The following is a 22,020-nucleotide window of genomic DNA, read 5'->3' on the forward strand; positions in this document are numbered from 1 at the left end:
GAAAAGGGCTTAAAATATTTGAACATTTCACATACATTACATGTTACAAACTGTAACTATAGGAGAAGCAATATGTCACAAGTGTGAAAAGAATCTTGTTACAAGCAACAAACACAGAAAGCTCTGTAACACTGAAGACTTAACTGCCCAAAAGTTTAGTTAAACTAGTGTCAAACTTTAGTTAACCTAGTCTCCAAGGACACTAATAAATCAGTTCAGAAAAGGCGTACGCTGATTTAGTTTAAGTTGATATTCTGCTGACTTAAGCTATATCAATATCACCCTTTTCTAAACTGATTTAAGAGCATCCACACAGCGGCTTGCACTGGCTAGCTGAACTAAAGTGGTGCAAGTTAGGGCTTGGCTACACGTGCGAGTTACAGCGCAATAAAGGAGCCCCGGGCGCACTAGCTCACTACCCGTCCACACTGGCAAGACATGTAGAGCGCTCTGACTCCGCGGCTACAGTGCTCCTGGTGCTCCACTTCAGCGAGTGGAATAAACGTTTGCTGCACCCCTGCTGGAGCGCTGCGGTGCCGGTGTGGACGCCCTAGTCTGAAGTGTCCCACAATGTCTGTTCTAGCCACTCTGGTCATCACTTTGAACTCTCCTGCCCTGCCCTCAACTTTCCCCAACATCCGGGTTCTTACCGCCACCAGCTGCCTCCAACACCTGTAGCTTCACCACCCAGCCCTGAAAACTACAACCCTTACCCACTGCACTCAACCCCCATCACCATGCAGTATAGCCATCCTGAAGTGCAGCACTCACTGCACAGCACTCCAAACAGGAAGGCTAAGTATGATAACAGGAAGAAAAGGAGTACTTGTGGCACCTTAAAGACTAACAAATTTATTTGAGCATAAGCTTTCGTGAGCTACAGCTCACTTCATCGGATGCATCCAGTGAAAAATACAGTGAGGAGATTTATATACATAGAGAATAAATTAATTTTCTTTTCAATAAATAGATTTTTTGGCTTTGAACCCTATTCTTTATTATTGCATAAAATAAAAGATACTTTAGCCCAGGAAAGAAACAGGCACTGCAAGTCAGCATAGCAAACACAGATTCCTTCTGACATTGGAACCACTGCACTTCACTCCCATGCAGGGCACCAGACATTACTGGTGGCTTTCAGCCTCAAATTTCTCCCTCAAGGCATTCCTAATCCTTGCAGCCCCGCACTGGACCCCTCTAATAGCCCTGCTCTCTAGCTGTTCAAATTCAACCTCCAGGTGTTGAACCTCCAAGTTCCATGCCTAAAAGTGAATCTTTCACTCTTCCCTTCACAAATGTTATGGAGGGTACAGCATGCAGATATAACCGTGGGGATGCTGTTATTGGCCAGGTCCAGCTTCCCATACAGAAAGTGCCAGCAGCCCTTTAAATGGCCAAAAGCACACTCCACAGTCATTCTACACCAGCTGAGCCAGTTGTTGAACCGCTCCTTGCTGCTGTCAAGGCTCCCTGTGTAGGGTTTCATGAGCCACGGCATTAAAGGGTAAGTGGGGTCTTGAAGGATCACAATGGGCATTTCAACTTCCCCTACAGTGCTCTTCTGGTCTGGGAAAAAAGTCCTGGCTTGCAACTTCCTGAACAGGCCAGTGTTCCGAAAGATGCGTGGATCATGCACCTTTCCGGGCCAGCCTGTGTTAATGTCAATGAAATGCCCAGGGTGATCCACAAGCACCTGGAGAACCATAGAGAAATATCCCTTCTGATTAATGTACTTGGAGGCTAGGGAGGCTGGTGCTAGAATTGGCATGTGTGTGCCATCTATCGCCCCTCCGCAGTTAGGGAAACCCATTTGTGCAAAGCCATTCACAATGTCATGCATGTTACCCAGAGTCATGGTTCTTCTGAGCAGGATGGGATTAATGGCCCTGAAAACTTGCATCAACACGATTCCAACGGTCGACTTTCCCACTCCAAACTGGTTAGCGACCGATCGGTAGTGGGCTGGAGTTGCCAGCTTCCAGATTGCAATAGCCACCTGCTTCTCCACCATCAGGGCAGCTCTCAATCTTGTGTTCTTGCACTGCAGGGTGGGGCTCATCACACAGTCCCATGAAAGTGGCTTTTCTCATCCGAAAGTTCTGCAGTCACTACTCATCATCCCAGACTTGCATGACTATGTGATCCCACCACTCAGTGCTTGCGTTCCACAGCGGTGAGCATGTCCGTGAATGCCACAAGCAAACTCATGTCATAGGCATTACTCGAGTCGATATCGTCGGAGCCCTCACTGCCACTTTGGATCATAAGGGTAATTCGACTGCCAAATGTGACGTGCTGGCGAGACTCATCAGCGTACTTCTCAGCAGTTTGGGCTCCATTCCCGCAGACCGAAAGGGAAGACAGAGCGCACAGTTCAGAAAACGTTGAAAGATGGCGCCAAATGTGGATGGAAGCGCAGGGATTGCTGGGACGCGAACTGATGCATCATAGGGCATTGGGACAGGACCCAGAATGCCCTGCCCCCCCCTGCCCTCTTCCCACAAGCCACAGGACTAGAATCTGAAGGGGTGCTCTGTGGGATAGCTGCCCATAATGCACCGCTCCCAATGCCGCTGCAAGTGCCGCAAATGTGGCCAAACCAGTGTGCTTGCAGCTGTCAGTGTGGACAGACTGTAGCACTTTCCCTACTGCGCTCTCCAAAGGCGGGTTTAACTCAAAGCGCTCTATATCTGTAAGTGTGGCCATGCCCTTAGTGTGTTGACAGAGCCCAGCATTTGAACAAGGAGGCTGCGATTGGTATTGGTTTTTAGTTTGTTCAGTTTTCACAAAGCAGATGCTTTGTAAGTGGGTTAGATTGGACAAATAACCACAAAAGAGAAAAGAAATTTAAGCCCCGATCTTCATGTCTGGTTTAATATGCTTGGTAGGTAGCCAATGGGGAGGCAAAAGGTGGTTGTATTCCAACTTACTGCTCCTTCAAGTCCAAGGGTTGCCAGGGGCCAGATCAGTCCTTAGCATGAGTTAAAGTAGCCTTGAGGCCGCTCTAATTTGTAATGGTTCCTGTTATATTTTGCATTCTGTAGCAGCATCCCTCTGAAGATATCAAAGCTTTTTACCTACATTAGGCAATTTAGCTTTGCAACACTTTTGTGAATTCTGTACTATTTCAACAATTTCCATTTTAGGTGGCCATCAACAACAGGGGTTTAAGATTTGCAACTTTATATTTATAGTCTATGGGGTAAATAATGTATTTTTAAAGTTTACACATAATATATTTATGTATTTTTAAAATGTGTTTTGCCACTCAGAGTAGATGCTTTTCCCCCACATCAAAACATTTTGTAAAAGAAGCATTTAACACAATATTTTTGCATTTCTAAAATAATGTTTTTGGTTATGCTAATAGTCTAAAGCAAAATAGAAAGTGCTTTAAGGCTAAAGCTCCATAGGGAAAATGGCTGGTTAGAAATGTTAAAAATGGAAATATCTTGAGGAATAGTCGTATCTGGATTTGAACTGTGAAGAGAGCACAAAGTATCATCTGAAAAAAAATTCAGGAGTTGTGGTTGTGGAGAAGCCTCTTCATAGACCATATACATAACTGGGTTTTTATTCTTCATGAAACATTATACAGAAAAATAATCAGTGATGCCTCTAGATAGTGTGCTTGCCTACCTGGCAAATGAGAAAATGTGCATTCCTCCCATTTCATGGTCACCAAATAAGATTGCTAAATATATTGTTGTCCCAATATTGTACTGTCCCTGGGAACACCTGTTCTGAAGTGTGATAGCATTGATTCTGGCAATTGCTGCTTACTCTACCAGAAAAGGCAATATTTCTTGTCAAGCACTAATTAATAGAAATGACTGAAAGTCCATGATTGTTAGTTTGCACTGTGGAAGTAGAGAAGAGCGTTTTCAGATGTCTATTATGAACTATTTAAAAATGGGAGCAGGAAGTCAGGTAGGAGGCAGCTGGGGCAGGTATTATGCAGGAGTACTCTTTAGGGGTTGGTGTGTACTAAGAAATACTCTCTCAGCCACTATAACTGTTACATAAATAATAATTCTTGTTTAAAGATAATCTATCCAGAACAAGAGGAGGGGAGATGTAAATAACTGCCTTTTATTTCTTTAACTAAGCAGCAGAAAGCCAGGCAAGAGGGGCTGTGACTGTTTTAAGTAGAAATGACAATGGAGAGAGAGACCAAAGCTTTAGGGATGATACTGTTTTCCTTAAATCATGAGATTGGCTTAAAAGCATGAGATTTTAAAAAAGAATAAATACTGGGTTCTTTTCATTTACCTTCTGGTTTCTGAATTTTTAGAATGCATTTGGGTAAAATCTGAAAGCTTTTCTTCGCAACCATGAAACATAGTTTTTCATTTAGTTTCAATAAACGTAAACCGAGACTAATATAATTGCAAGACTCCAGGAGCTGGGGCTTTGAGAAAAAAACACCAGTTTTACAAGACTCGTGATAAAAACATGAAAGTTGGCAAAACTACTTCCTGCAATGTTTCATCATCATCATCATGTGACATATTCTAAGGGGGAATTGTCTTGGAGTGATTAGATGACGGGGCACAGAACAGGGATCCTGCTTTCTATTCCCAGGTCTGTGCCTTAGATGACTCATCTATAAAATAGGTGTAATACCACCTGCTTACTTCAGAGCCTTAATGGATTAATTGTTTGCAAGCCACTTTGAGACTAATGGATGAAAGATTTTGTAGAAGTGCAAAGAAAATCTTTATTAGAACCCAGGAAAAAAATACCATTGGATGCTCATGCTGACAACTTGACTCCACAACTTCATGCATTCTGGATGGCTTGGCCATTATGGTACATTACAAACAAATATTAAAATATATTAGTTGGTGAGGGAATGCAAACATAAATGCCAGCGGGCTAAGAATGTTTCCTGTGCTGGGAACCGTTCTTCAGATGAATTTGCATGAATTAATTGCTTCTCAATCGGAATAGGCAAATCTATGCCCCTTCTTTGTTGTGGTTGAAGACCCCTAATAACAGAGCCAGTGTTGTTCTGCCATATGGAGTGGGTAAGGATTTAAGTACTGTAAACCCCAAACATTCAAAAATCATGGTTTTCTCTTAAATAATAATTTGCAGAGGGGCGGGGTGTCTTTTTCTTTGCTTATAGGTTTTGTAGCCTTTGTGGTGCACTCTGTTCACAGTTTCAAGCTTTTCTCTGCAAGCATAAGTGCTAAAATCTTACTTGTTTAATGGAAAACCGCAATCTGTTTTTCACAGAGTCTGGGGCTTTAAAACAACAAAGTTAATAAGGCTCATGCTGACTTTGTGAACGTTGGCAAAACTGGGATTCGAGGGGAGCACACCAAGTGGAGATCTGTGGGGCTCCATGTGGAACAACATGAAAGATAGGACAGTAGTGAGGCCAGAAGGTTTTCCATTCTATAGATCCTCTAGTACTCACACCACAATAGGGCACATTGATGTTATGGAGGTCTACCGGGAATGAGTCTGCAGAGAGGTTCCTCATATGTTCTGGAGGCTGCCTTCTCTCATCCTCCCACATATCACCCAGTGCCTGGTGCTTGTGAGAGGTGTTCCCAATTATAAAAGCACATTATGTGACTAGTTAGTAAAGCCATAAGCCCAAATTCATTGAAATCAGTGGAAAGATTCCCATTGATCCAAAGCCCATTTAAGACAGGTCTTAAATGAAGATATTAATTACATTTGTTAAATCTATTTGTTGAAGTTCAGATTAAGTTACCAGAGCTGCAAAATTCGCTCAGTTTAATGTGCATAGCTGTCCCAGGAATCTCCCCCAGCTACTCTGATCTCACCCACTATAGACAGTTGATGACTCTCTGCTCTCTCTTCTTTTTTTTATAATGGGTTTAATAAAGGAAGTGCTGACACCACTTTAGCTAGAGCAAAATAAATAATTCCCTGCAATAAGGGGCAAAGTACAAATATAAAAATGGCTCTTTGTTCAACATGGAACAAACCAGATGGTATCACAGACTATAGTACCTAAAAACTCTTTCACTGATTCCAGTGTGTACAGTATAATAAAAGTGCTCAGGGACCTCTAACTTCTTATAGGATATTTTATTGTCCTTATTCACCAGTCTGGATATTTGCCATGACAATAATTGAACCATGAAAAGCACAAATTTCTTTAAAGTATGTTAAAAGGTACTTTAAGGAAACACCAGTAAAGGCTAATGGGAACTATTTTCATTACTTTATGTATAGGGCAATTAGTGCATTTGAATGAAAATATTTGATACATTCATAATGCATGTGCATAGTATTCGGCCCAATCACTTTGCACATGAATATCACATTTAACAAACAAGGTCTAAGATAAGGGTACATTACAGCTATCTACTGTCAGTATTTACTTGTTTGTACTATAAAAAATGTACATGAGTGTCCAAAAACACACACTAGCAGCTGGGAAAACAATTGTTTACACTTATAATACATATGAATGTAGACTAACTCAAAATATTTTGAGAGCCCCAGTACCAGCAAGATGCTGATAAGTCAAAGGATATTGAGAGGAGCACAATAACTAAAGAGCAAGAAAACCTTAATTTTGAGGAAAGTTTAAAGGAACTAGGGGTAAGTCTGCAAATTCTTACTCATGTGGGTAGTCCCACTGAAATTGCTCAAGAAAGAAAGTTTCTTTTGCAAACATTTGCTGAATTGGGCCCCAAATATGGATTTTGTCTCCAAACAATGATTGGGAAGGACATGATAACCACCTATGAACATCTGAATGGGAGGGAGAGGAAATTTTTAAAGTGGCCCTAAGTGTGCATACATCGGTAGACTGTATGAGTAATAGGAGGATATTGAGAAAAAGAAAATTTTGAATGACTATGAGGAAAAATCTCTCAACACCGAAGTCTATTATAGTGCAGATAGTCTCCTAAAGAAAGTGATGGGAGCCCCATCTCCTGGGTCTGTTTACACTAGACTAGTCAAAGCATAAGAATACTTTAGGGGTTAGGAACAGTCTTGCATGGGCTGAGGGATTTACAAAATAACCTCTGTGGGTTTTTGTTTTATTTTTGCATTTCTAATTTCTATGAGGTGGGAAAGTACAAAAAGGCAGTGTTATATAATTTAGCAACTGGATTAAATATTTCCTCACTTGTCTTGTGGCCATCTTATCCCCAGTGACCCCGCTTCAAGAAGATCAGATACTGAAATCCAGGTAAAGACAGGGATTGTAGTATGTACTAATGTGCCTCAAGAAGTTCTGTCATGACAATGTCAGATCTTAGTTTCTCCAGTGGAAACAAAGAAAAATTCAGCTTTAAAGCCAACATAGCAAGATAGCCCACTGTGGAATTGTGTTTGAAGATCTAAACAGGAAAGTGAACATATATTTCATACTGGACAGGATATTTCAAGCATGAATGTCTTTATGACATTTATGTTAGAGCTTGAGTAAACAAAACTCTGGTAAACAAGCCCCCTCCTCCACAACCTTTCCCCTAACTCACAGCTTTTCATCCATTGTGCTCATGTACAATATGGAGCCAGATAAGTTACCAAGTGGGACTATGTTAAGGCACTGTGGGGGATCAGAGTCTTGCCTCATAGAATGTTAAATTTATTAATTGCTTATTTTCCCAGCTTTATTCTGTTATTCCCCCCTCCACCCCCTTAATGAAGTTCTTGATTTTGACCCTTGTACTCAGTGTTTGTAAGTGGGGATATATTGTCCCTCAGGAATGCCCCTAGGTGGTAGATGATTTCCCAGGTTTCTGGGTGGGGGCTCAAGCTAGTGATAGTTAAAACTTTAAGGAACCCGCTAGAAGATTGACCTGGCCCTTTTTTGCTGCACTTCACACCTGGCAGAAGGGATACATAACAATTAGTTAATCAGTTGGGATTCTGCAGCTGAATCTAAAAGGAAGAGAAGGGGGACAACTTTAGGCTCTTAGAAATAGGCTACAGTGTAAAATAAAGTCACAGAAACTCACAGAAAGTCAGTCTTGAACTAACTCATTGACTCACACAGGTGTTACAAGTCTTAATAATGAATGCAAGTATGTTTCAAATTCTTTTTAAAAAGTCCTCCAGAATTCACTAAAATAACTTTTCTATAGGTGTTTTAACTATCTTATAGATTTAAAGGAATATTGTAACAATTTTGGCGTTCTTAAAGTCGGGTGGAATTTCTTTGCAGGTCCAGATTTTGTTGAGCAGTTGGCAAAGTTTGTATTGGAATACTGTTCCACCAGCTTTAAAAATCTCAGCTGGGATGCCGCCTGGGCCTGGTGTCTTCTGATTTTTTTTGTCAAGAAAGGGGACAAATCTTTGTGCAAGAACTACAGAGGTATTGCCCTCCTCTCCATTGCAGGGAAGATCCTTGCCTGGATCCTACTAAACCGCCTTCTCTCCCTTGCCAAAGAAATCTCCCCGAATCACAGTGTGGCTTCAGGTCATCACGAAGCACAACTGACATGATCTTCATGGCAAGACAGATTCAGGAGAAGTGCAGAGAGCAACACCAGGAACTTTTCATGGCATTCATTGACTTAACCGAGGCCTTTGACTCTATCAATCATGATACCCTATGGAAGGTGCTGTGTAGGTTTGGCTGTCCACAGAAATTCATTTCCATCAAACTACTCCATGATGGGATGACTGTCAAGGAACTATGATGTGACTGGAATAATAGAGACTTGGTGAGGAAATTCACATGACCGGAGCACTGTCATGGATGGGTATAAACTGTTCAGGAAGGACAGGCAGGGGAGAAAAGGTGGAGGAGTTGTACTGTATGTAAGAGAGCAGTAGGATTGCTCAGAGCTCCAGTATGAAACTGGAGAAAAGCCTGTTGAGAGTCTTTGGGTTAATTTTAAAGATGAAAACAAGGGTGAGCGTCTGCTGTAGACCACTAGACCAGGAGGATGATGTAGATGAAACTTTCTTCGGACAACTAACAGAAGTTTCCAGATGACAGACCCTGGTTCACACTGACATCAGCTGGGAGAGCAATACAACAGTGCACAGACAATCCAGGAAGAGATGTTGGAGGCAACTTGCTGGTGCAAGTGCTGGAGGAACCAACTAGGCGCTATTCTCCTCTTGACCTGCTGTTCACAAACAGGGAAGAATTGGTAGGGGAAGTAGAAGTGGGTGACAACCTGGGCAGCAGTGATCATGAGATGGTTGAGTTCTGGATTCTGACAAAAGGAAAAAAGGAGAATAGCAGAATACAGACCTGGACTTCAGAAAAGTAGATTTGACTCCCTCAGGGAACTGGTGGGCAGGATCTCCTGAGAGACAAATATGAGTGGGAAGGGAGTCTAGGAAAGCTGGCTGTATTTTAAAGAAGCCTTATTGAGGGCACAAGAACAAACCATCCCAGTGTGCAGAAAGAATAGCAAATACGGCAGGCGACCAACTTGGGTTAACAGGGAAAACTTTGGTGAGCTTAAACACAAAAAGGAAGCTTACAAGAAGCGCAAACTTGGACAGAAGACTAGGGAGGAGTATAAAAATATTGCTCGAGCATGCCAATATTGAGTAATGAGGAAGGCCAAAGCACAATTGGCGTTGCAGCTAGCAAGGGATGTGAAGGGTAACAAGAAGGGTTTCAGAGATTCGTTAGCAACAAGAAGGTGGTCAGGGAAAGTGTGAGCCCCTTACTGAATGGGGAGGCAACCTAGTGACAGATGATGTGGAAAAATTTGATGTACTCAATGCTTTTATTGCCTCGGTCTTCACGGACAAGGTCAGCTCCCAGACTGCTGCACAGGGCACCACAGTATGAGGGCTGCTCACATCCTCCCCAGTGGTGAAAAAACAGGTTAAGGACTATTTAGAAAAGCTGGACTTGCACAAGTAAATGGGGCTGGATGCAATGGATCCGAGGGTGCTGAGGGACTTGGCTGATGTAATTGCAGAGCCATTGGCCATTATCTTTGAAAACTTGTGGCGATTGGGGGAGGTCCCGGACAATTGGAAAAAGGCAAATATAGTGCCCATCTTTAAAAAAAGGGAAGAAGGGTAATCCAGAGAACTGCATACCTGTTAGCCTCACCTCAGTCCCTGGAAAAATCATGGAGCAGGTCCTCAAGGAATCCATTTTGAAGCATTTGGAAGAGAGGAAGGTGATCAGGACAGTCAACATGGATTCACCAAGGGCAAGCCATGCCTAACCAACCAGATTGCCTTCTATGATGAGATAATTGGCTCTGTGGATATGGGGAAAGCAGTGGACATGACATACCTTGACTTTAGCAAAGCTTTTGATACAATCTCCCACAGTATTCTTGCCTGCAAGTTAAAGTAGTATGGATTGGATGAATAGACTATCAGGTGGATAGAAAGCTGGGATCGTTGGGCTCAACGGGTAGTGATCAATGACTCAATGTCTAGTTGGCAGCCAGTATCAAGCGGAGTGCCCCGGGGTCTGTCCTGGGGCCAGTTTTGTTCAAAAACTTCATTAATGATCTAGACGATGGGATGGATTGCACCCTCAACAAGTTTCAGATGACACTAAGTTGGGAGGAGAGGTAGATACACTGGGGGGTAGGGATAGTGTCCAGAGTGACCTAGACAAGTTGGAGGATTGGGCCAAAAGAAATCTGATGAGGTTCAACAAGGACAAGTGCAGAGTCCTGCACTTAGGATGGAAGAATTCCATGCACCGCTACAGGCTGACTAAGGGGACTGACTGACTAAGCGGCAGTTTTGAAGAAAAGGACCTGGGGATTACAGTGGATGAGAAGCTGGATATAAGTCAGCAGTGTGCCCTTGTTGCCAAGAAGACCAACGGCATATTGGGCTGCATTAGTAGGAGCATTGCCAGCAGATCGAGGGAAGTGATTATTCCCCTCTATTCAGCACTGGTGAGGCCACATCTGGAGTATTTTGTCCAGTTTTGGTCCCCCCCAGTACAGAAAGGATGTGGACGAATTGGAGAGAATCCAGCAGAGGGCAACAAAAATGATTAGGGGGCACATGACTTATGAACAGAGGCTGAGGAAACTGGGATTATTTAGTCTGCAGAAGAGAAGATTGAGGGGGGATTTGATAGCAGCCTTCAACTACCTGAAGCGGGGTTCCAAAGAGGATGGAGCTCAGCTGTTCTCAGAGGTGGCAGATGACAGAACAAGGAGCAATGGTCTCAAGTTGCAGTGCGGGAGGTCTACTTTGGATGTTAGCAAAAACTATTTCACTAGGAGGGTGGTGAATCACTGTTTAAAAAAAGCAACAAATTACTGTTATGAATGAAGACAGGAAAGACTTTAAGAACAGGCAATATCTCAAGGTACCGCTCTAAGGTCTGTCTCAGGTGGATTTATTCTTGGGAGTTTTTATGGACTGTAGGCAGCACAGATCTATAATACTGGTGAGATTTTCCCATGAGGTGCTTCCATATCGCTCTGGAGTATACAGACCACTGTAATGGGTTACCTAGGGAGGTGGTGGAATCTCCATCCATAGAGGTTTTTAACGTTAGGCTTGTCAAAGCCCTGGCTAGGATGATTTAGTTGGTGTTGGTCCTGCTTTGAGTGGGGGGTTGGACTTTGTTGCACACTATTAAAAATAAGCTTTCACTTGCTACTACCATTCATCTTTGTAGCAAAAGGTCATAGTTTGTTTGAATGAAGAGGAAAATGTAGTTATTTATATAGTACAAATGAGAGCACAGCTAGCAGGGGGCATGAGTGACAATAAGCAAGTAGGCGTTGATCACTTGTAAAAACTGTGTTAAAAGCCTGATACTAGATGGCAGACACAATCCGGGCCACCCAGTTAAGTGGGTGATCGCATCAAAACATTCTTTGTTTTTGTTTGCATGATGTGATCCTATTACATTTTTTTCTGTATGGGAGAGTCTGGGTGTCTTTATACCTAGTTGCATTTTTTTAAATGTACTTTTTAGCCCAACATGTTTCTTTAAACCGCATGTACAGCTGGTGTAAATAGTTTCTGTAAATGAGTGTAGTCTCAGTTATCTTGAGTTTAAAGACTATCTGTGGAAACTGGTGTGACGTTATTGACATAAGCTGGGACCGTATAGAACATTGTTGCAACCAAAGTCCTGTAGTGGCACCAAATCTTGTATAAAGGGGGTCAAATGAGATGTCTAAGATAAGGTTATGGTTTGCTGGTTATGATTATGCTGTCTATATATGTGTATCATTTTATAGTTAAAGTTATGAATATTGGCTTTTTGGTTATACTGTTTGTATTTCAAACTTGTGCTATGCTTCTGGCGAACTCTCCAGACAAGTTGGTGTCAGCTCTGCCTAGCCTGCTTGATGGCCCATTAAGGACCATCAGCTATACAACTGACCCACTGAGAGAAGGCAGACTCGCCTTATGACTCAGCAAGGTGTGCAGGGACATGCCTATGGACAGAACTCTGAGGTTTTTCCAGGCTATGTGATGGACAGCTTGTCTTTGGAACAAGCCTGAACCAAGAACTTTGCCATTACTGTATGTAATTGATTCCATTTAACCAATTCTAGCTCTCATCTATATTTCTTTCCTTTTATGAATAAACCTTTAGATTTTAGATTCTAAAGGATTGGCAACAGCATGATTTGTGGGTAAGATCTGATTTGTATATTGACCTGGGTCTGGGGCTTGATCCTTTGGGATCGAGAGAACCTTTTTTCTTTTACTGGGGTATTGGCTTTCATAACCATTTATCCCCATAATGAGTGGCACTGGTGGAGATACTGGGAAACTGGAGTGTCTAAAGGAATTGCTTGTGTGACTTGTGGTTAGCCAGTGGGGTGTGACCAAAGTCTGCTCTGTTTGGCTGGTTTGGTTTTCCTTAGAGGTGGAAAAACACCAGCCTTCGGCTGTAACTGCCCTGCTTGAAGCAATTGTCCTGAATTGGCACTCTCAGTTGGGTCCCACCAGAACCAGCATCATTACAACTGGTTTGCACTGAAATGAGCTGAATGAAACCACCTTCTGCAATTGCATATGATTCTTGGCTTGAAAGGAAACCCTGCACAGTGAGGGCCAGATGCTCTGAGGTGCTGGACTTCAGTAGGGTTTCAAGGCACTCAGCACTGTGTAGGGTTAGACACGAAAGGCTGGATTTACAAATGTATTTAAGTACCTAAAAATGCGGACAGGCATTTACTGGCATTAACAAAAGTGCCTGAGTGGATGGTTAGATGCTTAATTCTGATTGAAGTCAATGGGACTTTGTGAATCATAGTTGGTACCCATCTGTATCTCATGGCACCTAAATACCTTTGTAAATTTGGCCCCAAGTCTCTATTTCTCACCCTCATCATGTGTCAACCGGTATTAACAATTAAATGGCATCTTCTTTGCATATAAATGTTTAGCATTATGGTCAGTATAATTCATATTATGAGGTCTTACATTCTAAAAATGGCATTTTTCCAAAGAGGTGTTTTGGACCACAACACAGAGTACTGAGACACAAGATGGAAAAAATCACCACAATAAATATTCAAGTTAGTAAATGTAACCATTTAAGTAGAAAACAGCACTTGTCTTAAATATCAGAATTTTAGCATCAATATCAGAATACAAGGTACTTCAGTAACCACATATTTTTATTTTATAACAAACTTTTCTGACTCAAAGCATTCACCTAGAAGGCCTGAAACTCCATGGAATTATATGAAGTAGGATACTAGTCATCCTATTGTCAGTTTTAACTGACATATTAATCCATCTCTCCCTTGGCTACACTATAGTAAGGCAACTGAACTGTATTAATCAGGTGGATAGAATTGGATATCATTTTTTTTAAAGAACAGAGTGTGGGAAAATGCTCTTTCAAATTTAGGATGAAGAAATAGTGATGTTTTAATTCAGGCAGCGTGATTTAAGGTTTGTTTACCTTCCGCGTCTGCAGGTTCAGCCGATCGCAGTTCCCAGTGGCCACGGTTCGCTGCTCCAGGCCAATGGGAGCTGCTGGAAGCTGGCGACCACTTGATAATATGATAATACTTGGATTAGAACTGAGTGTATCTAAAACCTTATCTAGACAGCAGGTTCTCATTCTTTAACCCTTTAAAACCTTGAAATATTTTCTGCTACATTTTAGGCATATGACTGAATACTTAGATTTCAGAGGAACAGCCGTGTTAGTCTGTATTCGCAAAAAGAAAAGGAGTACTTGTGGCACCTTAGAGACTAACCAATTTATTTGAGCATGAGCTTTCGTGAGCTACAGCTCACTTCATCAGATGTTTACCGTGGAAACTGCAGCAGACTTTATATACACACAGAAATCATGAAACAATACCTCCTCCCACCCCACTGTCCTGCTGGTAATAGCTTATCTAAAGTGATCAACAGGTGGGCCATTTCCAGCACAAATCCAGGTTTTCTCACCCTCCACCCCCCCACACAAATTCACTCTCCTGCTGGTGCTAGCCCATCCAAAGTGACAACTCTTTACATAATCAAGTCGGGCTATTTCCTGCCCGACTTGATTATGTAAAGAGTTGTCACTTTGGATGGGCTAGCACCAGCAGGAGAGTGAATTTGTGTGGGGGGGTGGAGGGTGAGAAAACCTGGATTTGTGCTGGAAATGGCCCACCTGTTGATCACTTTAGATAAGCTATTACCAGCAGGACAGTGGGGTGGGAGGAGGTATTGTTTCATGATTTCTGTGTGTATATAAAGTCTGCTGCAGTTTCCACGGTAAACATCTGATGAAGTGAGCTGTAGCTCACGAAAGCTCATGCTCAAATAAATTGGTTAGTCTCTAAGGTGCCACAAGTACTCCTTTTCTGAATACTTAGAGTTACTCACTTTTCCCTCCACCGATGCTGATGGCCCTTTCTCTCTGTTGACCCTCCTAAAGAACACAATGCATCCATAAGACAAAAATTGTCCAGATATGTGATTATGAATTTTTTAGAATGCGATTTGGACACACTAGGGCTGGACTAACCCATCACCAACTCATGTCATGTAGGGCACCTCTATTCATTAACTACTGAGCTCAGCAAATGTCCTGGAGTTGAACGTGTCCTATTATGGGCCATAGGTCCTCAAGTTGAAATGGTCCATACTTGGTTAACAATCCCCTCGATTTCCCTACAATTTGTTTTTCATTCTTCATTGCTGCTTTTACCGTTCTCACCATTCGTTCAATCACTGCCATTTTCAGAATAATTTCAAACCTCATAGTTTCTAACAGCCTCAAACTCACAGTTCTCTAATCCCTATATGTAGGACTGGGATCTCACCAGTGATAATCAATAAAATCTCTAAATTTTTGTTTTATTTTATTTTTTATCTGGAAGTCTAAGTCAAACATTGCTCTCAGAGTCAAACATTGCTCTTCACTGACACCATCAAAAGAAAATGGAGAGGCCCCTTCCTCAGAGTTCTTTGTGGACTATGCATAGAGGAATGAATTGGGAATAGTGACTCAATGAGTGACCTTAGAAAAGTCACTTCAGTCAGTCCACTTTGATATTTCAGTCAGTCCTGTTGCAAATTAGATTCTTGATAAATAGATACTGACTCCAAACTAAACTTCCCTATATTAAAAAAATAAATGCATAAAAGAGAATGTGTGTCTTTGGCCAGCATCTTGCTATGCTAGAGTTCAGTTTAACCCTTTGAAATAAACAAATACTTGTTTTTTTCATGTTTGCAAATGACTAACATTATGTTTACCAAATACAATTTACTTTTGCTGGTATAAGCAGACATTAGAATATTCCATTTCCTCAGTGACCTGTAAGCCCCTTTATTGTAAAAAACAATTTGTTCATCTCTGCTTCATTCTCAGATGGCATTTTCAATTTCTAAAGTTTGTAAGTTGTTAATAACCACATGGCAGGATTTAAGGAAATACTTAAAGAAAAGTTTTAATACTGTTATTAAAATCTGCATACTCACTGAAATGTATATCACACAACATTCTCAGAGTGACGATCTAAACTCTACCATATTCTGTGGTCCACTAAGTTTAGAGATCTGGAATAAAATACCACTAAAATAAACCTGTAACATCTGATGAGCTCTAGGCTGCAGATGTAGGTTCATACTACACAGTACCAACAGCAATAGGATCAGGTGATAATGAAGAATGCATGAAAGGGGGGAAAGTATTTATGTACTATATAGCTAGTTTCTAGTTCTACATTGGTTTCTTTGCAACCAAACATTAGTTTGGGGGTTCAAGTCCCATACGAGGACTTGGGCTCATATACAATGCAGATACAACAGTGCCAACAGAAGGGTGCCATACTTCATTTGAAATGTCTTGTCTATCTCTGCCTTAGGGACTTATATGGTCCCCATGTCCATAACCTTTAATGTATTTAACCTCACAACACCTCTCTGAGGTAGGGTAGTAATTTATGCTCATTTTACAGATAGGAAATGAAGTCATATAGACTCCTCTTAGTGACTTGCAAACAGGAAGTCAATGGCAGAGTTAGGAATTGAACTTGGGTTTCCCAAGGGTCAGGTGAACATTCTAATCACTGGATCATCTTTATTCTCATGCTCCCAACTACACCTGGGCAAATATGGCAGAAACAGTGTTCAGAAATTCCAAATAGTTCTTTAGTTCAACTATGTTTGTACTTACTATGCTTATCATCCATTTTTGATAAACATTCACCATAACGGATTTTTGTTCACACAAATACTCAGGGAATTACTGTTCCTTGTACAAAGATCCATATTCAATTGTAAAATAAATTCCTTGTTCACTGACACCATCCATTTTTAATTGATTCTTGGTTATTTGCTTTTTTTTATTTAAAAACCATTGGTTGATTAATACTTTCAAGTGTCATGAACTATGGGCTTGAGTTCCCTGAGCTGAGCCTGGAGCTAGCCAGCTCAGCTCAGTTAATGATTCCAGCTGAGCTGTGGCAAAATCACCTGATTGGCTGGCCTGCCTGATTGGTTGCAAGGAGCCAACAGGTCTGCATTTAATTTCAGCAGCAGTGCCAGGTTGCTAATTGCTCAAAGCTTATGCCTGCAGCTGTGATCTCTCTTGTACCTGCCTTGTTCCCACCCTTGTTCCCTTGCCTGGTTTCTGACTCCAGCTCTGACTCTTGGCTTGCCTCCTGGTTTCTGTTCCTAGCTCTAACCACTAGGAAAGATTTCCCACATCCTGTTCCCTCACACCAAGGAACAACTATGTTCACAGAAATCCAGACTGGCTTGTGAGAAATCAAACAGAGAAAAGGGTAAAATTCACTAAATAATGCATTCACAATCAATCATTTGATCAATTCTAGAACACTTTTCAAAAAGCGATGGGGAATACCCTAATAGTAGTAACCAATAGCCGTTAATAAAGTAGCTTTCAATGTCTAATCTAATGTTCTACATGAGCTATCACTAATCAGACAATGATCGTTGATTTTCCCACATAATTTTTGCATTACCAGTTTCTTGTTCACTATTATAAAGCACTTTTGGGGATGTTAAGTATGAGAAAAGAAATATAAACTATAAAGCCAAATTTTCATTCAGTCTCTATTCCCTTAAATACACATTCTAGACTATTCCCTGGAACATACTTACAGAAAATGCTTTGAAGGTTAATTTCAAACTTGGCAGATTTCAGAAGCAAATTGAATTGCTGAACCACGTTTGCCATACATACTGCTGGAACATGCATGTGTTCTGAAAACAGTCTTCAATAGTATATTCATTGCTATAAATAGAATGTCAGGACATCCTCTGTGTACTCAATAGCATTCCAACTCCAATTTTGCAAAGACATGTTACATTATTCCTTCTACAAATGGTTAACCAAAATTAAGCAAGTCAGTAAGTGAGGGATATTAGGAAGACAAAATGCTAAGGACTAATATGAAATGCTTTTATTTTGATAAATGAATACATTTTACTGACTGAAGATTCCATAGATTCTCAAGTATTATTTCCGATGTAGCAAAGCACTTAAATATGTGCTTAACTTTAAACATGTAAATATTCCCACTGACTTAATCTTAAAGTTAAACATATGATTAAGTGCTTCACTGGATTGAAGCCTAAGACCCTAACTAGAATAGAATTGAATTTGTTAACCAAAAAGGCTTGAAAAGAGTGTTCCAGTGGTGGAAAAAACTCAGGGGCATAGAGGCCACTGAGTACTTTGAGCACTGCAAGTTTTCCAGTGGACCATCTTGTTGGAAAAATAAATAGGCAAACACCAATCCCTATTCTTTGCTGGGATTTCCCCCAATTCTAAGGCCCTCTGATATTTGTTGGGATTTTCCTGGCAGCTTTTTCCTTTGTTACTTCTCAGGATGTGAGCTGTATCAGCAGCAAACCTGATTTATAAGTGAACTCAGTAGGTGCTAAAGTATTAAATAAAGGACTTTTAATGATTCCTCAAAAGCTTAATCCAAACCAGGTAATTCAGGGTTTACAAAACCTGAGCTTAAATCTAATTTATATTAGTGCACAAAAGAGGTTTTAAGGAGTTTATGTTTCAGGTATCTTAACACAGCAATTAAAATACCTAGTTTGAAAAAAAGACAAAAAACAAAACAAAACAACGCACCAATAATCATGCTTTAAAAATAGCTTCTTTTATGTTGAATCAAACTAGATTCTATTAATTTTCCTTCTCTTTATATATACTGTAGGCATATAGTCAAATCTAGGCTTCTGAATCCATTACTTATTTATAAATATATATTGTACAGGTAACCTTTCTGCAAAGTATAACTAAAATAACCTAAAAAAATAATGTATACTGTGACTAAATTGACTAACTAAGGGATGGAATAGGTATGGCTGATTCAGCTAAATAAAGCCTAAAGCATAGCAAGCATTTAAAATTACACAAGAACTGTGTTTTTCTTGAAAGATGTCAGTTTTTTGTTTTTGTAAGTGATTTGGTGTGTCAGCTAATCTAGGCTGGACAAAGGAACTGTGTACAGTGCAAAATAACTTGTACACACTAGTTTTTATATTTTAAAATCATATATAGATTTTTGAGTAGGAACAAAGCTGCAGGAACAGAGTTAAAGCAAACAGTACCCTTGATTTTTAATGGATTGCACAGAGACCAAGGACCACTAGTATTTCGCAGAATGAGCTAATACTAAAGTTCTCTCATACAAACTATTCCGGGACATAAACTAAGAAACAGAGCTTTAAAATGTTGTCAAATATTGTAAAACACAGAAGGATTTTACATCAGACCTACCATTTGAACCCATTTTATTGCTAAATCATATTGCAAAATCATGTGTTTAGGAAATTCTATAGTGATGTTTTGTTCAACGTCCTGTCCCACTAACCCCTCCAACTAAAAAAAAAAAAAAAAAAAAATCCATGAAATCATGAGCAAAAGACCTGGGAAAGTATTCACACCCAGTGGTAAGGAAACATCAGCTAGGGGGTCCACTGAAATCCATATTTGCCTCCTTTGGTACCACTGAAATTAGACAAAATTACTGCAGGACGCTCTAATACCTACAAAAATAGCGCTGCAGCAATCTAATGTGTGATCCTGTAATATTCAGAGCCTTATAAACAAAACAGGGGTAGATAAGTTTGAAGCAGCACCAGATCAATGTAAAATAATTAGGCATGGAGCAAGGAACCAGTAATTCAGCACAGTGAACAGGAAAGGGAAAATCATCCAAACCACCAGCCAAGTGCATACCAGCAATATAAAAGGCAAATAGGGCATAGGACTGCTAGCTGAGGGACAGAATACAAAACAAGAGGTTTTTACTCTGCATGGGTGTTTGGAATACAGCATATATTTACTTTGACTTAGACTGGAGGCATCATAAAGCAGCACAGGTGTTATCAGGTGTGAGAAATATAGATTTTATGAGGGAAGGCCGAAAGAAATTGTGTTATTTGAAGCAGGGACCAACTTTTTATTCTGTGTTTGTACAGCACCTAGCACAATGGACCATGACTGGGGCTTCTATGCTTTGCCACAATGGAAATAATAAAATTATAAAATTCAGTGGCAAAAAGGACATTGGGAGATGACAAAAAAGGGAGTTTTTAAAATTATGTAAGCTCCATAGTTTTGTTTGGGAAATATTTATTTATTTATTTAGCATAAATAACATAACATTGAAAAGATAGGGGCAATCTGCAAATTAGGGGGAAATCCTGGCCCCACTGAAGTTATTGGGAGTTTTGCCTTTCAATTCAATGGATTTAGGATTTCGCCTTATGAAACTGGCACTGCTCCAACAGAACAAAAAGGTCACCACCAAAACCCCCTCTAAATCCCTCAGTGAGATGACAACCCAAAGAATGATGGATGTTCCATTTATTTCCCATCTTCAATGCAGTTAGGAGAAAAGGACCAATGATTTTCGATAGCAAAAAGAGTGGTGATGGCAGAGAAAAAGGATACAAGGATAGGATTTTACCACAAAGATGGGCGAGAGTACAAGGCACTTGACTGGACAGCAAGCATAATAAGGAGGAAGGTGAGTTGGTGAGATTTCATGAGTTGGAGAATATATTTTAATCAGCCACTCACATTACTATCGTCTAAGTTGTACTGAATCCCCTGCACGTGTTTTCAACAGATGTGGTGTATGTAGTTTTTTCCATCCCTAGGAGGAGTCCACATGTAAATTTTACACAGGTAGGGGCCTTTTACTATTTATATCTAGTTTTGTTAACATACAGTTGAAAATGTTGAGTTTGGGTCTTACGCCATCACATTTTAAAGGTCTTGGAGGTGCAACGCTTACATTGGTGAGCACTAACCTCGTGTGAGGAATTAAAGTTAAGGGACCTCTCACTTAAGTGCTCACGAATATGCAAAATTGGGCTCACACTATATAACTTAATGGTACAGTTTTATTTTACCTCTGACATTTCATTTTGCTCCACTCAATTTTAAATCCTCCATTGACTCTTATCATTTTTAACATACTGTAGTTACAACTGACCTCAGCATTACTTTGGGCCTTTCGGTCCCAGCTTTAGTGAGTCATGAAGGAATAGGTGTTCTATTAGCTTGCTTTTCATCTGTTATTTTAGGCTTCATGCCAATTTATTAACCCAGGGTATCTTTGCCAGTCTATCTTCTGGAGACCATCTCTCTTTCCAGCAGTCAATTATCCTTTTTTTGATTGCCAATCCAAATGGGCCCTTGGTAACAATGTAGCAAGTAATGACTGGGTAATGACTTAAAGACCTAAATTCTAATATAACTGATTAGTTTGCATTTACCCACAACTCTTCATAAATAAAAACAGCATCAGCAGTTGAATCTTATGTGCTGTTGTGAATTTTTAACATTGCAGCTTCAGTATTGTTCTAGTAAAAATGAAGTGCAGTACCTCTATCCAAATGACAAAAGATAATGGCTATAGAATCAGTGCAAACAAGTGGGTATTTTGCAGTTTTTGGTTACTGTAGCTCTCCATAAGTTGAATTTGATATAGTGTGCCAATGAAAACTGAGGTTCCATGTTTTCTGCAGGAAATTTGGTTTGAAATTGAGCTGCTAACAGCAGGACATACTGCTGTATTTTCCCCACCTTTGAAATACAGAACTCTCAGGTATTTAATATGAACTGTGCAGTTATCTAAATTAAATACAAAAGATTTAAAAAAACCCTAACACCACTCTATTTGTCTCCCAGATTGTCTTGTCCAATACTACAAGTAGAGCCAATTAGTGCAGACATTCATTTACTCACTGAGAGCCATGGGGAAATGTGGGTGCTCACGCTTTTCGGATTTTGGCTATAAGCAGTCAGAGTATCAACCAAGGAGTTTGATTAAAATAAATTAAACTGTTCATCTCTTCTTATGGGGAGTGAAAGGTGATTTGACATTTTATGTAATGTTTCAAATCAGTATATTACCCAAATTAGAAGCTGTTATTACTGGAAGAAACAGGATTGGAAGAAAAATATCTCATTAGTATTAACAAAGACTTTTGGAATCTTTGTTGATCTGTAGTTGGACAGGTTGGATATCTAGGTTAGTCTTCAAGAAACACCAAAACAAGATCACTTCCTTAACCAAGAGATGCTTATGGCCTTCTTTTCTTGGGAAATTCTTTAGCCATTTAGTATGTATACAGTGTGAGGTA

The 22,020-nt window shown here is 40.3% G+C and overlaps 1 long non-coding RNA gene across 3 annotated transcripts in view; it reads left to right on the forward strand.

Moving 5' to 3' along the window:
* LOC140916574 (uncharacterized) overlaps window positions 1-22,020 on the forward strand; it is a 110,845-nt gene that overhangs the window by 20,459 nt on the left and 68,366 nt on the right. The window contains exon 2 of one of the 3 annotated variants that reach the window (XR_012160555.1): window positions 20,256-20,396. The exons of the other annotated variants lie outside the window; for them this stretch is intronic. This is a non-coding gene — a long non-coding RNA (uncharacterized LOC140916574). The remainder of the gene's footprint in view (window positions 1-20,255; window positions 20,397-22,020) is intronic. 3 annotated transcript variants of the gene reach the window in all.

Source organism: Lepidochelys kempii, chromosome 8 (genome assembly GCF_965140285.1).
Source record: "Lepidochelys kempii isolate rLepKem1 chromosome 8, rLepKem1.hap1, whole genome shotgun sequence".
Taxonomy (NCBI): domain Eukaryota; kingdom Metazoa; phylum Chordata; order Testudines; family Cheloniidae; genus Lepidochelys; species Lepidochelys kempii.